Source organism: Coenobita brevimanus, chromosome 60 (assembly GCF_032717465.1).
Source record: "Coenobita brevimanus isolate Jiangsu-jjx chromosome 60, ASM3271746v2, whole genome shotgun sequence".
Lineage (NCBI taxonomy): Eukaryota > Metazoa > Arthropoda > Malacostraca > Decapoda > Coenobitidae > Coenobita > Coenobita brevimanus.
Window position 1 is genome coordinate 20,865,996 of NC_137013.1, and position 14,894 is coordinate 20,880,889.

Genomic DNA, 14,894 nt, shown 5'->3' on the forward strand with positions numbered 1-14,894 from the left:
GATCATTTCGAGATGCATGGACACACTGCGTTTGAAAGACTGGAGATCATAGCTAGCAGGAAATACAGACAGAGGGAGACAGTTCCAGAGTTGACCCGTTGCATAAATGAAGGACTGAGAGTAACGGTTAACTCTTGCATTAGAGAGTTGGACAGAAAAGGGATGAGAATTTCCTGCTAGACTGGTGCTACGCACCCATCTTAGAGGTGGAGGAATGCAAGCAGACAGTTCAGAGGAGCAGTGACAACTGAAGTAGCGATTGAAAAGAGATAAAGATGCAACAGTGCTCCAAAGAGACAGTTGAAGGGAGCCAGTAAGATGAGGAGAGTTAATGAGATGAAAAGCCTTTAACTCCACCCTATTGAGAAGAGCTGCATGTGGGGAGCCTCCCCACACATGAGAGTTGTACCCTACACAGGGGCGGATAAAACCCGTGTATAAAGTCAACAATTGTGCAGGGGTAAAGAAGGAATGGAGTCGGCTTAGCACACCTAATCTCTTGGAAGCTGATTTTACAAGAGATGTAATATGATCTTTCCAACATAAGTCCCGAGTGAATGAAACCCCAGGCATGTTCAAGGATGATGCAGGATTAAGCTGAATATCATTAAACATTAGTGGGTACACCTGTGAAAGATTTTGTTGGGTTGATAATTGTAAGAACTGAGTCTCTAATGCATTAAAAACAACAAGATTATTTTTACCTCAGTCAGAGATACAAGCAAGTCAGACATTAGGTGTTCCATAGCCTCATCCCTTGTCTGTTGAAGTAACTGTTGAGATGGGCGTTGCGGGAACCGAATGGAAAGGTGAAGGGTGTAATCATCAGCATACAAGTGGATAGAGTTAGATGTACAACTTAGAAGGTCATTGATGAATATAAGGAAGAGAGTTGGTGATAGGACAGAGCCCTGAGGAACACCACTGTTGATAGATCTAGGAGAAGAACGATGGCCGTCTACAACAGCGGCTATAGAATGATCAGAAAGGAAGCCATAGATGAAGGCACAGATAGAAGGATATAAACCGTAAGAGGGCAGTTTGGAAATTAAAGATTTATGCCAGACTCGATCGAAAGCCTTTGAGATGTCAAGTGCAATGGCAGAGCTTTCGCCAAAGTCCGGAAAGGAGGATGACCAGGAGTCTGAAAGGTAGGTGAGAAGATTGCCAGAGGAGCGTTCCTGACGGAACCCATATTGCCCATCAGAAAGAAGGTTGTGATAGGAAAGATGCTTTAAAATTTTCTTATTAGGAATAGACTCGAAAACTTTTGAGACACAGGATGTTAAAGCAATTGGACGATAGTTAGAGGGTTGGGAATGGTCACCCTTCTTTGGGACTGGCTGAATGAAAGCAAACTTCCAGCAAGAAGGAAAGATACAAGTTAGTGCCTTTCCAGCTTCATTTTTCTCTTCATTATTATTGCCCGCCTTTAGAAGGCAGAGCGATAATGTTTTTGCTTGCCTGTGTGTGTGTGTGTGTGTGTGTGTGTGTGTGTGTGTGTGTGTGTGTGTGTGTGTGTGTGTGTGTGTGTGTGTGTGTGTGTGTGCGTGTGTGTGTGTGTGTGTGTGTGTGTGTGTGTGTGTGTGTGTGTGTGTTCCCATCATATCTCATGAACGGCTCGAGCTATCACCATGAAACCTACATTGTATCAAGATATGGCCAATATCTTGGACGAGTTCGAAAATGGGCACTCGGGGTCAAGGTCAAGGTCACCAAAATGGCTGCCAAATGTCAATTAGTTTTTATCGTCCGCCTTTAGCACCACTATATAACATGAACGGCTTGAGCTATTACATGAAACCTTGAGGGTATCAAGACATGGTCTAAAACTTGGACTTGGCCAACAACATACAGTATTCTGGTGGGCGATTAGCATTCGGCTCCTGAGTGATTTCTTTCATTATCTATTATACCGTGTTTATCATTTCCAATCTTTGCATTTTGATTTCCTATTATTATATAATCCTCCCCCAATTTTTCAGTGCATTTAATTAATTTTGTTCACATAAATAGTCAAACTGATCTCTTATTTTTTTCATTTACTACTCTTCCTTGTGTTTTTCCATATATACTAATTATATGTCGTGCTCTTTTTCTAGTTTCAACTCTAATTGTCATTTCCTCAATATCTTCTGTTCCTTCACTAACCTTCACTGTGTTTTTTCCATTTCCTTTCTAACTGTAATTTCAATTTCTCCTCCTCCTTTGCCTTTTCTGTTGTTACTGAATGATTTATATCCTTTTAATTTCACCTCTTCGTTATTTCTTTAAAATGTTTCATTAAGTACTATAATGTTTGGGTTAATTTCATTCGTGACTTCATTTAAACTTGTAATTTTTAAATTCCTCTACAGTTTGCATACACTAGCTTAATTTCTTTGTTATTGCCTGTTTTATATCTTTAATTCTTATTATACTTTCTTCTGTTTTCTGTCATCTTTCTTCCCCCTTGCTTCCTCTCTCCACTTTTTTTCAGTATTTCTATTCAGTACCTAATTTTTCTTTGCATTGCACTTTTTCCTTCCATATGTTCTCTATCCTTTGTAGCAGTTTCTTAAATCCTCCTTCTTTGTCTTTCTGAAAATTATTCTTTGTTTTTCTTCCATAGCCTCATATTGCCAATTTCGTGGCCTTGTCTTCAGTCTTTCTGTATGTTCATATTTACAGAATGAGCCATTTTTACAATTACCTTTCTCAAAATATCTACACAGTTCCCTTTTCTTATTATAGATGGAGGAACTTACATCTCCATCATTTACTACATCTTCCTTCTTTAAATTTTTTTCGTTCAGTATTTTCCATGTTTTTGCTTTCCATTTCCCTTGATAACCCCTCAGGATGTTTATATCTGCACCATCTTACTTTTTTTGCAGTTCCCTCTGAAGAACTTACAATCACCAATATTTTTCTGTTGCTTTGTCTCATTCCTGGACCAATTTTCATTATTTCTGTACCACGTTCCGTTTTTCAGACCTTTTTAACTTTGCTTTAACCTGTGTCGATTTCCCCACCCGTTCCACTGTTTTACATCACTTGTCATTGATTCCATTATTTTTTTTTACCTCAGTTTCTTTTATATGATTTCTATGCTTATCTTTCTCCACCTTTTGTGTTTCTTCTTTTTCACTGCTTTCTCTTCCTTCCCTTTCATCTATCTCTTCTCTACATTCTTCTTGATTATTGATTTTACTTCCGTCTTCCCGCCCCAGCAGCCTTTGACTTACTTTCTTATCTCTTTCACTTGTTTCTTCTGGTTCTTCTCCCTGTTTATTCCTGCTTCCATTTCTTTTATTTTCCTCTAGCTTGTCATACACTATTTCGAGTTTTTCTTGATTTTTAATATCCATCCTTCTTCTTAACGCTCCATTTTCTTCTCTATTATCATCATTTCTCTAAACTTGTCTTCGTTCATTGTTGCTCCATCAGTTTCTATTTTGATGTTCACAATTTTGTCTTCCAGTTCCTTTGTCTGTATATATATATATATATATATATATATATATATATATATATATATATATATATATATATATATATATATATATTTTATGTCTCCGACTCTGGGCAAAGGTTTCACGGCCTATATCTCGGGGGCAGTAGCCTATCCCAAGGCCCAGTAGTCCTCCTACACCTCCACATCTCACCACTTCGGCGCTAACACCCACCGTCCATATTGAATACATGCTAGGGCTGTCTCATACAGGACTGGTGTGTATATATATATATATATATATATATATATATATATATATATATATATATATATATATATATATATATATATATCTTGTTCATTCTCACGGTCTTCTTTAATTTCATTGAGCTTAAGCCTTATTTTATTTATGTTACGGAGCAGAGAAAGATAATGCACACTTTAAGTGAGAATACTAAAAGTCATTACTGTCCCGTAAAGTTCCAGGTTCAAAACAAAAGAGTTAGGTAAAATTACAAGTTAAAGTTTAATGCTCAAACTAACAACAAAACATTCAGGACTCATAAGGATAATGTAATGGCAAAAACAGGTTAAATATATGGTTAACTGCAATAGCCTCTATTAACATGAAATTAGCAAGAGTAAATTTACTTAAGTCAGCCCTGATAAAATGAAAATACACTGGGTAATGCTCAGTTAATGCAAGATAAATTATTACAGATACCAAATATTATTAATGATGACTGACAAAGAACCCTTACACAAATTACAAAAACCTTACTAGGCCTAAGAATCAACCTTATGCTACACAGTACAAGAAAAAATGCAACAACAGTTATACTCAAATTACACACAGCTGCTAGATGGTTGGAGACTTTCGGAGCACTCACAATAATAACTGTACAGGGGAGGACAGAGATGTGAACAAAATGAGGAGCAGATCTAAGTGGCAATGATGCAGAGACTGAGCTCATTATATAGGGGCCAGCAGAGCTTGATACAACTTGTAAGAAGGACGCGCAAATGAAGCCATGGGGACAAAGAGTTGACAATCCCGCACTGAATAACAGAAAGGACGACTTACTCTACTATAACGGTAGAAGGGGGGGACTGAGGCAGAACACGCTCGTGATCAAACAGGCAGCACACTGTACGTTAGAATTACACAAAGGATGATGAAATCATAGGCTATGTAACACCTCCCCACAAAGAAAAAGAAATTTACAAAGGAAATTTCTTATTACTCTAAAACAATCTGTCTAAAGTCTAGATAAGCAATCTGCAATAACATTTTCTTTCCTGGTGTTACAAAACATGAGATCTCCCTAGCACGTTCAGTCTTAGGTACTTGCCAGTATCCCTTTAACAAATCAAACTTACTTATGTACCTAGCCTTTCCGATCTTGTCTATGCAATCTTCCACGCGAGGGAGAGGGTAAGTGTCTGTTTTGGTTATCTGATTAACACGTCTGTAGTCAATGCAAAGCCGCTGTGACCCACCTGGCTTAGGGACTAGAGTGACAGGAGAACTCCACTCGCTCTGACAGGGCTCAATCATCTTGTGGTCCAACAGGTAGCCAAGCTCCTTCTGGATGAGAGGAACTTTCACTGGGTTCACACGGCAAGGAGGCAGTTTAATTGGCTTTGCATCTCCAACATCGACATCATGCATCAACACAGTGGTTCTTCCTGGAGTGGCACGGAACACTTGCGGGTACTCCTGCAGTAATGCCGAAAACTCTTGTCTTTCCTCGCGAGGTAGATGAGAAAGCTTAGTCTGGAGATCATTCATGATATCAGGATTCTTCCCCAAACTATCACTCAGGCTCATACTGCATGGGAGAGCTTCACTTGCAGACTCGGGAGGAACAGCTACATTGCAGACTGGGTTATTTTCGTCCCACCTGTGATATAACTTTAAAATGTTGATGTGACAAAGTTGCTTGTTCTTTCTACGATCTGGTGTGGCGATGACATACTTGACATCACTGAGTTTCTTCTCCACGAAATAAGGACCACTAAACTTGGCTTGAAGAGGTTGCCCATGAACCGGTAGCAGAATCAAAACCTGATCTCCTGGCTGAAAGTGGCGTAACCTGGACTTCTTATCATACCAAGTCTTCATCTTCTCCTGAGCAGCTCCTAAATTCTCTCTCGCCAGCTGTAAAGCAGTGGACAGCCGTTCTTTGAACTTCATCACATACTCCAGCAGGTTGACGTCATCTTCCTCCGACAGCCAGCATTCCTTGAGTAACTTAAGGGGTCCTCTTACTTCATGGCCAAACAGTAGTTCAAAAGGTGAGAAGCCCAGTGATTCATTTGGAGATTCTCTTGCGGCAAACACAACGAATGGAAGACCTTTATCCCAGTCTTTCTGATGTTCCAAACAGTATTTCTTGAGCATCGATTTGAGTGTTTGATGATATCCCTCCAACGCTCCTTGGGTCTGGGGATGGTAAGCTGAAGACGTGATCTGGGAGATGCCCAACTCTTTCAGAGACTGCTTGAAAACATTTGACATGAAATTACTTCCTCGGTCTGACCGTACCTCCTTTGGCAGACCAAACTTTGTGAAGAACCCTAGCATTTCCTTAACCATGTTCTTTGCTGAGATATTTCTAAGTGGAATGGCTTCAGGATAACGAGTAGCCATATCAATCAGGGTCAACACATAAGAAAATCCTGAAGAAGTCTTAGGAAGAGGGCCCACAATATCCACCAACACACGGGTGAATGGCGCCTCAAAAGGAGGACTGGGAACTAGAGGTGCAACCTTTTCGGTCTGATTACACTTCCCCACAACTTGACAGGTGTGACAAGACTTACAATACCAGGAAACATCCCTGAAGATACCTGGCCAGTAGAAGTGTTTCAAAATGCGTGCCACAATCTTCCTCACTCCAAGGTGTCCTGCCAAACTGGAATCATGAGCCACTCTAATGATATCCTGCCTACAAACACGAGGGATGACAACCTGATGTACAACCTCCCATTCACAGTCGGCTGATGCTGTTGGGGTCTGCACTTCCTCATAAGCACTCCTGACTTTATATAATAACAAGTAGAAGCACCGGCTGACTCTTCCTCACTGCAAGCAGAGTTAGCTAGACCTTTCAACTCAGGGTCAGCAACCTGCAACTCAACCAACTCTTGACGAGACAAATTATCAACACTACGGGGTACTGCCTCATCTGGTGAGTGGTCCAAATTAGCAAGAAAAGTGTCAGCTAGGATAACATCATCATCATCATTCTCCTCTAAATCACCAGTAACTTTAGACTTAGCCCTAGTGACAGCACATGCAAGGAACACATCAGGGACATCACAATCCTCGGCCGCAGCCACTGGCTCACTAGACAACTGAGGAGCTGGACACACTTGACTTCCACCAATATCATTTCCAAGTAAGAAAGTTACACCTGACATTGGGAGTGTCTCAACCAACCCAACCATAACGGAACCATTAGCAAAACCAGACTCTAAATTCACTCTGCACAGAGGGACAGAGAAGTAATTATTCCCTACACCTTGTAAGATTACAGTTTCATCAGAGGAATTAACGTTAGAGCCTAGAACACTGGTCAGCATAAGGGATTGGCAAGCACCTGTATCACGATATATTTGAACTGATTTCCTGTCATTACTGTCCAGAGGACTGACAAAACCATCAGACAGGAAATTAACACTTTAACTCTTGAGAGTGTCACCCACGTTACTGCTCAAAAGAGGAGCTCCATCATGAGAATTTAATTTACCCCTCAAAGCAGGTTCAGTTAACTCAGTTAAAGAATTCTGGGAACTCTCAAGAGTGGACACTAGACCAATTGACTGAATATTTAAAGACTCCTTTTTGTTCACATCACGCTGTCTCCTGAAACATTTCTCCGTAGTATGACCAAGCTTACTACAATAAATACATTTACTTTTCTGAAATCTAGAGGTGAAGCTGGTATTTATTCCTGAGAAACATCATCTTTATTCTCTTTCCTGTTACCTGTACTCTGAGTAGAGGCAACGTACTTACTCTCAGCTTTCCTTCTTTCTCTAGAATATCTCTTGTGAGTGAGAACATATTCATCAGCTAAAACTGCAGCATCAGACAAATTATCTATTCTTTTCTCATCAAGATATAGGCTTACATCTTTATAAATACACCTTTTGAAATCCTCCAGCAAAATCATCTGCTTAAATTTACCAAAATCAGAATCCACATTCTTAGAATTTAACCACTGCTCTAACAGATCTTCTTTGATTTTTGCATACTCAACATGGGATTGCTTATCTTGCTTGTAAGTTGTCCTAAATTTTACTCTATAGGCTTCAGGAACAAGCTCATAGGCCTTAAGAATCAAGCTCTTAACTACATCATAATTATCAGATTGATCCTGAGGCAAAGATGCATAAGTTACTTGAGCTTTACCGGTGAGAACAGTTTGAAGGAGTACTGGCCAATACTTTTTGGGCCAATTAAAACCTGTAGCTACCCTCTCAAACAACTGAAAATACTTTGTTAAATCAGATTCATTAAAAGGAGGGACAAGTTTAACATTTTTAGCCACATCAAAATCATCAGAGCTAGATGATCCAGTTCCACCTTGTTTCATGCGATACTCATGGTCTGCCTGAATCCTAGCAAGTTCAATTTGTGCCTGAGCCTGTACCTGTGCCTCTTGAATACGAGCATTTGCCTGAAATTCAGCCTCCTGAATACGAGCCTGAGACTCCGCCTCCTTAGCATTTGCTTGAAATTCAGCCTCCTTAACACAAGCCTCCTTAGCCTGAGACTCAGCCTCCTTAGCACGTGCTTGAAATTCAGCTTCCTTCACACGAGCCTCCTGCAGGGCTAGCTGTAACTTAGCTAATTCAATCTGCGTTTGCTCATTTGGAGGAGTTACATTAAACAAGCTTTTATTAATCATGCCAACAATTTGATCTTTAGAATGATGAGAGCGAACAGCAATTCACAATTGTTGAGCAACAAGCTTAAGTTCATTCTTTGTTCTGTTTTCTACATCCAACACTGTTTGCACATTTGACAAAAAATCTTTGGCTTCATCAAGTGTAGTAATAGTAGACGTCATGAATAAGTAACAGTCATAAAATATCAAGCAATATCCTTATAATAATATCCTGAATATCCTGATAAGAGGTCGCCAAATTTATGTTACGGAACAGAGAAAGATAATGTACACTTTAAGTGAGAATACTAAAAGTCATTACTGTCCCGTAAAGTTCCAGGTTCAAAACAAAAGAGTTAGGTAAAATTACAAGTTAAAGTTTAATGCTCAAACTAACAACAAAACATTCAGGACTCATAAGGATAATGTAATGGCAAAAACAGGTTAAATATATGGTTAACTGCAATAGCCTCTATTAACATGAAATTAGCAAGAGTAAATTTACTTAAGTCAGCCCTGATAAAATGAAAATACACTGGGTAATGCTTAGTTAATGCAAGATAAATTATTACAGATACCAAATATTATTAATGATGACTGACAAAGAACCCTTACACAAATTACAAAAACCTTACTAGGCCTAAGAATCAACCTTATGCTACACAGTACAAGAAAAAATGCAGCAACAGTTATACTCAAATTACACACAGCTGCTAGATGGTTGGAGACTTTCGGAGCACTCACAATAATAACTGCACAGGGGAGGACAGAGATGTGAACAAAATGAGGAGCAGATCTAAGTGGCAATGATGCAGAGACTGAGCTCATTATATAGGGGCCAGCAGAGCTTGATACAACTTGTAAGAAGGACGTGCAAATGAAGCCATGGGGACAAAGAGTTGACAATCCCGCACTGAATAACAGAAAGGACGACTTACTCTACTATAACGGTAGAAGGGGGGGACTGAGGCAGAACACGCTCGTGATCAAACAGGCAGCACACTGTACGTTAGAATTACACAAAGGATGATGAAATCATAGGCTATGTAACAATATATATATATATATATATATATATATATATATATATATATATATATATCTTGTTCATTCTCACGGTCTTCTTTAATTTCATTGAGCTTAAGCCTTATTTAATTTCCAATTTTTCTTTATTTCATTTTCTGCTTCTTTTAATTTTTTTCTTTAATATCTCTTTCCTTTACAGTTTTTTTTTTTTTTTCACACCTTTCCTTTACCTCTTGAGCATAACATTCCAACTCTATTTTTTTTTTTTTTTTTTTCAGTCATAACTTCATGTTCCATGCAAGCCTTAATTCCTTTCCATCTTTTTTGGATGTTTTGTCCTTTATCGACAAACAATGTTTACACAAATATTTTATGTCTTCACACTGTCCATTATCTTTTAAAATTGCTTCATACAACTCTCTTGACGTTGTATGTTCTATACACCTCTTTCATCCTCCTGTTTGTATATGCACCCATTCATCACACTCGTCGCACATTATGGCTTTATAATGCTTTCCAACTCTCTTATTACAATTTCTATGCGTTTCCTTTTTTGATGATGATGTTTGACTAACCTAAGTAGATGTAATAAACTCTCTGTTGCTGAACGTTAAGTCTAAAGAGATATCACACTGCTGCCCTTCCTTGTGGTCTCCCACCTGTTTGTTGTGTTGTTTACAAACCTTCCTTCTTCTTTCCTGTTCCTCTTCACAGTTCCTGCATAATTCCTTCCGGTTCACTCTTCCATTGTATCCATATTTCTTGCAGTTCTTTTCCTTCGCTTCTCTTCCTCTCTCTTTCTCCGGATCCACCCTTATCTCACGAAAATTTCCTTGACTCATCGTGACAAGCCTCTCCTTCTTGTATCACGACGCTCTTGGGATGCTTAACAACTGGCTTTATTCAACTGTTGCTTCGTCACTGCTGCTTCTACACATGCGGAAGTACATTATCCACTTTCAGTTGCTCCAGAGGACCAGGGAATTCGTTAAAGTCACGAAAATTTCCTGAAATACCTGAGGAAACAGTAATACCGTCCGTTTGTTGTCCGTTACAAGGGGAGCAGTTTTCCCCTGTCATCTCTCCCCATTTAGGGATGGGGACGAGGAAGGCGCTGAGGAGGATGGCAACACCACCTCATCCCCCACCTCATCTGAGACCCTCCTGAGTAAGAGCCCCAGCTGGTGCAGTTCCTTCAGGGGTAGGGACGAGGAGGACACGGAGGAGGATGGAAGGCCATCTCAACCTCACCTTTCCTGAGACACCCTTTTCTGTCAGAGCCCAGCCAGAATTTGTGGTGATGCCTTTTTGAGGGTAAAGATAAGGAGGGCATGAAGGAGGTTGGCCAGGCCACCTCATTGATAGATAGACAGACAGATAGAGTTTTATTGACCACAAGTACTCATTTATACATATCACACTACTTATCTGTTTGATATTACGTACATTGTATATACAGCACACATGTATTCACTGCTTCGTAGTCCATGTATTAATACATAGCACATAAGTGCATACAAAAATAGGCCTAAAACTGTCAACTTTACTACCAAAAACATTACAACTTAAAACATCCTCACCATAAACCAAAACATGGACCCGAGTACACACATCTTTAAATGTAAGGTGGCCAATTTGAGGGTATGGAATCTACATATTTGGGTATCAGTTACTGCCATAAGACAAACTCGTACTACAAGTGACATATGTGTTGTGTATGGAGGCATGATTATCACATGTAGCGCTGTCTGCACTGTGCCACACGAACACAAGCACTCCAGGGTATGGTATCCTTATCCTCGCCTGTTCCATCTACCCGCTTCAACCACCAAACTGTTTGATGATATGCAGTTTTGTGAATAAAATTCGATGAACATTGTTAACATATTTTCTTATACAACAGATCTTTTCCACGTGACGTCACGAGACATGTGACTTTTGTTTACGGCGCCATATAGGACAGCAAATTGTCGGGCATCTAGCGAGAGAGAATAGCCCAACCCACAATGGTCTTCCACTGTTGTGCCTTCGGCTTTAAGACAAGGCAGAAAATTGGAAGTAGGGTAAACTTCTACTGGTTTCTAGACAATGAAGAAAGGTGGGAGAAACGGATAGCTCCCATGAAGAGGGAGAATTGGTAGCTAACGGCCTACTCCCGGCTCAGTTGCATGCATTTCATATCAGGTGAGCTGATGATTTGTGAGTAGATACGGGCATATTTACCATTCTTAGCAGTTGCAGGTGTCGTGGGATATCCTAATTGTGTTAATGTCAGAGCACAAGACCCACATGGCCATGAGTGTGCGTGGGAAAAGAGGGGGAGGGTCCATGTCACAGGCCTTGTTTTGATATTATTCCAGAGTTTCACCTACACGAAATAAGACATAGCAGTGTAAGTAATACCGATTAAATTACAGGTTAGGTCATACATGAAGTTAGGTTAGGTTATTTAAGGAGGTTAGGTTATGTTTGGTTAGGTTAAACCTTATATATATATTTTTTTCAATGTTTTTCGCTGATTCATTTGAAACTGATATTTGTATCATGGTGGATGATTTTAATAATAGTGCAGTACAGAATATTGTTCAAGACTTCAGGATAAAACTTATATACCACTGTGAGCCTATGTGCTAAACAATGTTCCAATTAAAACGGAAGCAAAGTAACTAGTACTACTGTTTATAATTTTCTATTTTATTTAGAAAAGAATGTTGCTCCACAGAAAGCAAAACTGTCAATACATGCTCCAATTAAATGTACATTTTCTACTTAGTACAAAAATACATTAATTACAAATAAGAGGATAAATAATGTACTTATATCAACAGCCCCCTATATTTTTCTTTTATCAGGTATGTAGCTACTAAGATTTTTTTTTTGTTAATATAAAATGTAAAATAATAAAAACTATACTGTTGGAGTCTTTTAGTTTTATGTTGTGGTACTCATCAGCATGAAATAAATAACCTTAATTTAAATTTGTGCCAGTGTTATGTTTCAGTTGTAACGTCAGAGTTAACTTCAAGAGCAGTTTTGACAGTTTGGCCTATACTAGCAAATATGCATTTTATGTAAAACAACTTAAAACATCAGTATATGGGCTGTGTGTATGGTTCTAGGTCTACTGAAATTTCCAAAATAAGTAATTTTCTTGGTAAATTTCCAGAATTACACCCAACTCACCTTGAAGCTTTAAATTTTCATTTTAAATGTTTCATAGTGCGATTAATTTGAGTCTGATATTCATTTCTGTCAGGAGTTACTTTTTTTTTTTTTAAATTCCAAACCAAGCTAACCCAACCAACTTAACCTAACCTGACCTAACTTAGGACCTAACTTAAAGATCAAGAAGAATGGATAACTACAGTAGGCCAATAGCCCCATGCTAGACAGCTCCCACAAGAGTGTGATTAATTTATCCTGCCTATAATGGCCCACGCAGGCCCATGCTAGCCAGCTCTCAAGGGAGTGTGACTACAAGAATGAAAAATTTTGTATGCAACCCATACCTGTCATACGCTTATCTAGTCTACCTTGCAACTTTCTAAACAGGGGACAGCATGTAGGGTACATCACTGGGAAACTAATTCATCAACTACTCGATTCCCAGTCAGTGTAATACAATCCCTCCCCCCTTGGCCCCACGTCAATAATTTGCTGATTACCAAGTCGATGTACAAGTACCATATGTCACTTCCAGCTATCTACATTGCATATATAGAATATGACATGCCTGTTTACCTTGAAGGATGCCCTGGTGAACTTTGATGGAGTGTATACTAAATAGTGATAGCGATCACCATATCTGAGATCTGGTTTCGGTCCCCAATCCTTGAAATTGGTGAATTTCTCCCTAGGTATGGTGTAAGGATCCAGCCCCAAACAATTTATCTTGTTCCTGTACAGATCTTGGTGACATTGATTTAGATTTCTGCACATATCTGACAGTTTCATCTCTGACAGCCCTGTTTGGACAGCCATTTCTTCGAGGAGTTTGCCGTCCAATATGGAGTCGTAATCAAAATCACATGATTTCTGTGACATCACTGGAAAAGGTCTATACACATCATGAACATCAATAGATATGTATCAGTGTTGTAGGTCTCGAGACCAGTTTGATGTGGTTTTGGTGTTGATCTTGGTCTCGCTTGACGTGATCTTGGTCTTGATCTTGGACTCGAAGTTTCTGGTCTCGGAGTTTTGGCTCGAGATCAGGTCGAGACCAGCATTGCGAAGTGCACTGCGGCGTGAGGAAGGTCAGAATTTATGATATACACGGAAAAAATCATGGATGATTCGATTCACGGCGCGCCATACAGCGTTGTCCTGTTTAAAGATACTGCCTGGCTAGTGTTACGGTGATGATACATGAGCTGAGCCCTGCGAACACTGATAGAGTGCGTGCGAGTCGAGAAAGCATACATGACGTGGCCATTTTCAAAGTGATAATCTCCGTTTGCACGCACGCATGTTTGCAGCTCTGTTCACTTCCGTGTACTTCATATACGTGTATGATGTATGCAATCCCTGCACGCTTCATACACGTACACCACAGGTTTAGCTAGTTTGCTTGGAAAACATAACCACAAAAATTTCTATTTTCCTATGTTTGTTTCTTCATGCCAATGAAGCAATGAAAATAGAAATATTTTACCTAGATGTTCAGTTGTTCACATATATTACATTTTGTAAATATATTTCCTCCCTTAGAGGGGCGTAGCCAAGATGTTGGAGCGATGGGGGCCAAGTCAGACATCACTGGCTTCCAACCTTTCGAGTTATGACCCTTCAGAGCTTCCAAATGGCTATCACGGAGGCCCGCAGTGACTTCTGTGACCTTTTTAGAAGAAATCAGAATATATTCTAGTGTTTCACAGGCACCCTAGTATTTCATACAACTTATTCACCTATGAGTGGGGGGCCATGGCCATGTGGCCCAGTGGCGTTTCTGGCCCCACTCAAGTGGGGGGACCACCTGGGGGCCGAAAATCATCTGTAATAGCAAGAAAAGCAGTGAGCAGACTCGAATGACGGCCCTTTCAAGAGGGAAAGTTAGTGAAAACTGTTCTCAAACAAATAGTGGATACGACCGTAAGAAGTATTTGGAGCACTTGTGGAAGTAAAATATATATTTTATATTCATGAAAATTTTTTCCTTCCCACCTCTGTATCCCAAAACCCCTTTGGTCTCTTGTGTAATTATCCCCCTCAAGTGTTCACGAGACATGACAGATGAATATGTTATGTATGGAACGTTTGGGGACAGGTAATGCTCAGAGAGAAGTGCGAAAATTAGTCTTTCGAAAACTAGCTTTCGCATGAGGAAGATACAGCTATCCATGAGTACGATGGCACTGACAAAGTATGCAACACCACACATTATAACTTCAAAACTGTACTTTCAAAAGTTTAAAAACTTAAAACTTTGAAAAGCCGTAACATCGGTGTGCAGGATCGTAGAGAGCTATAACTGCGCCCTGGGGTGCCTGGAAAACGTTTGACACGGGCCAGAAAAAGAAGCAAAATTGTCACAG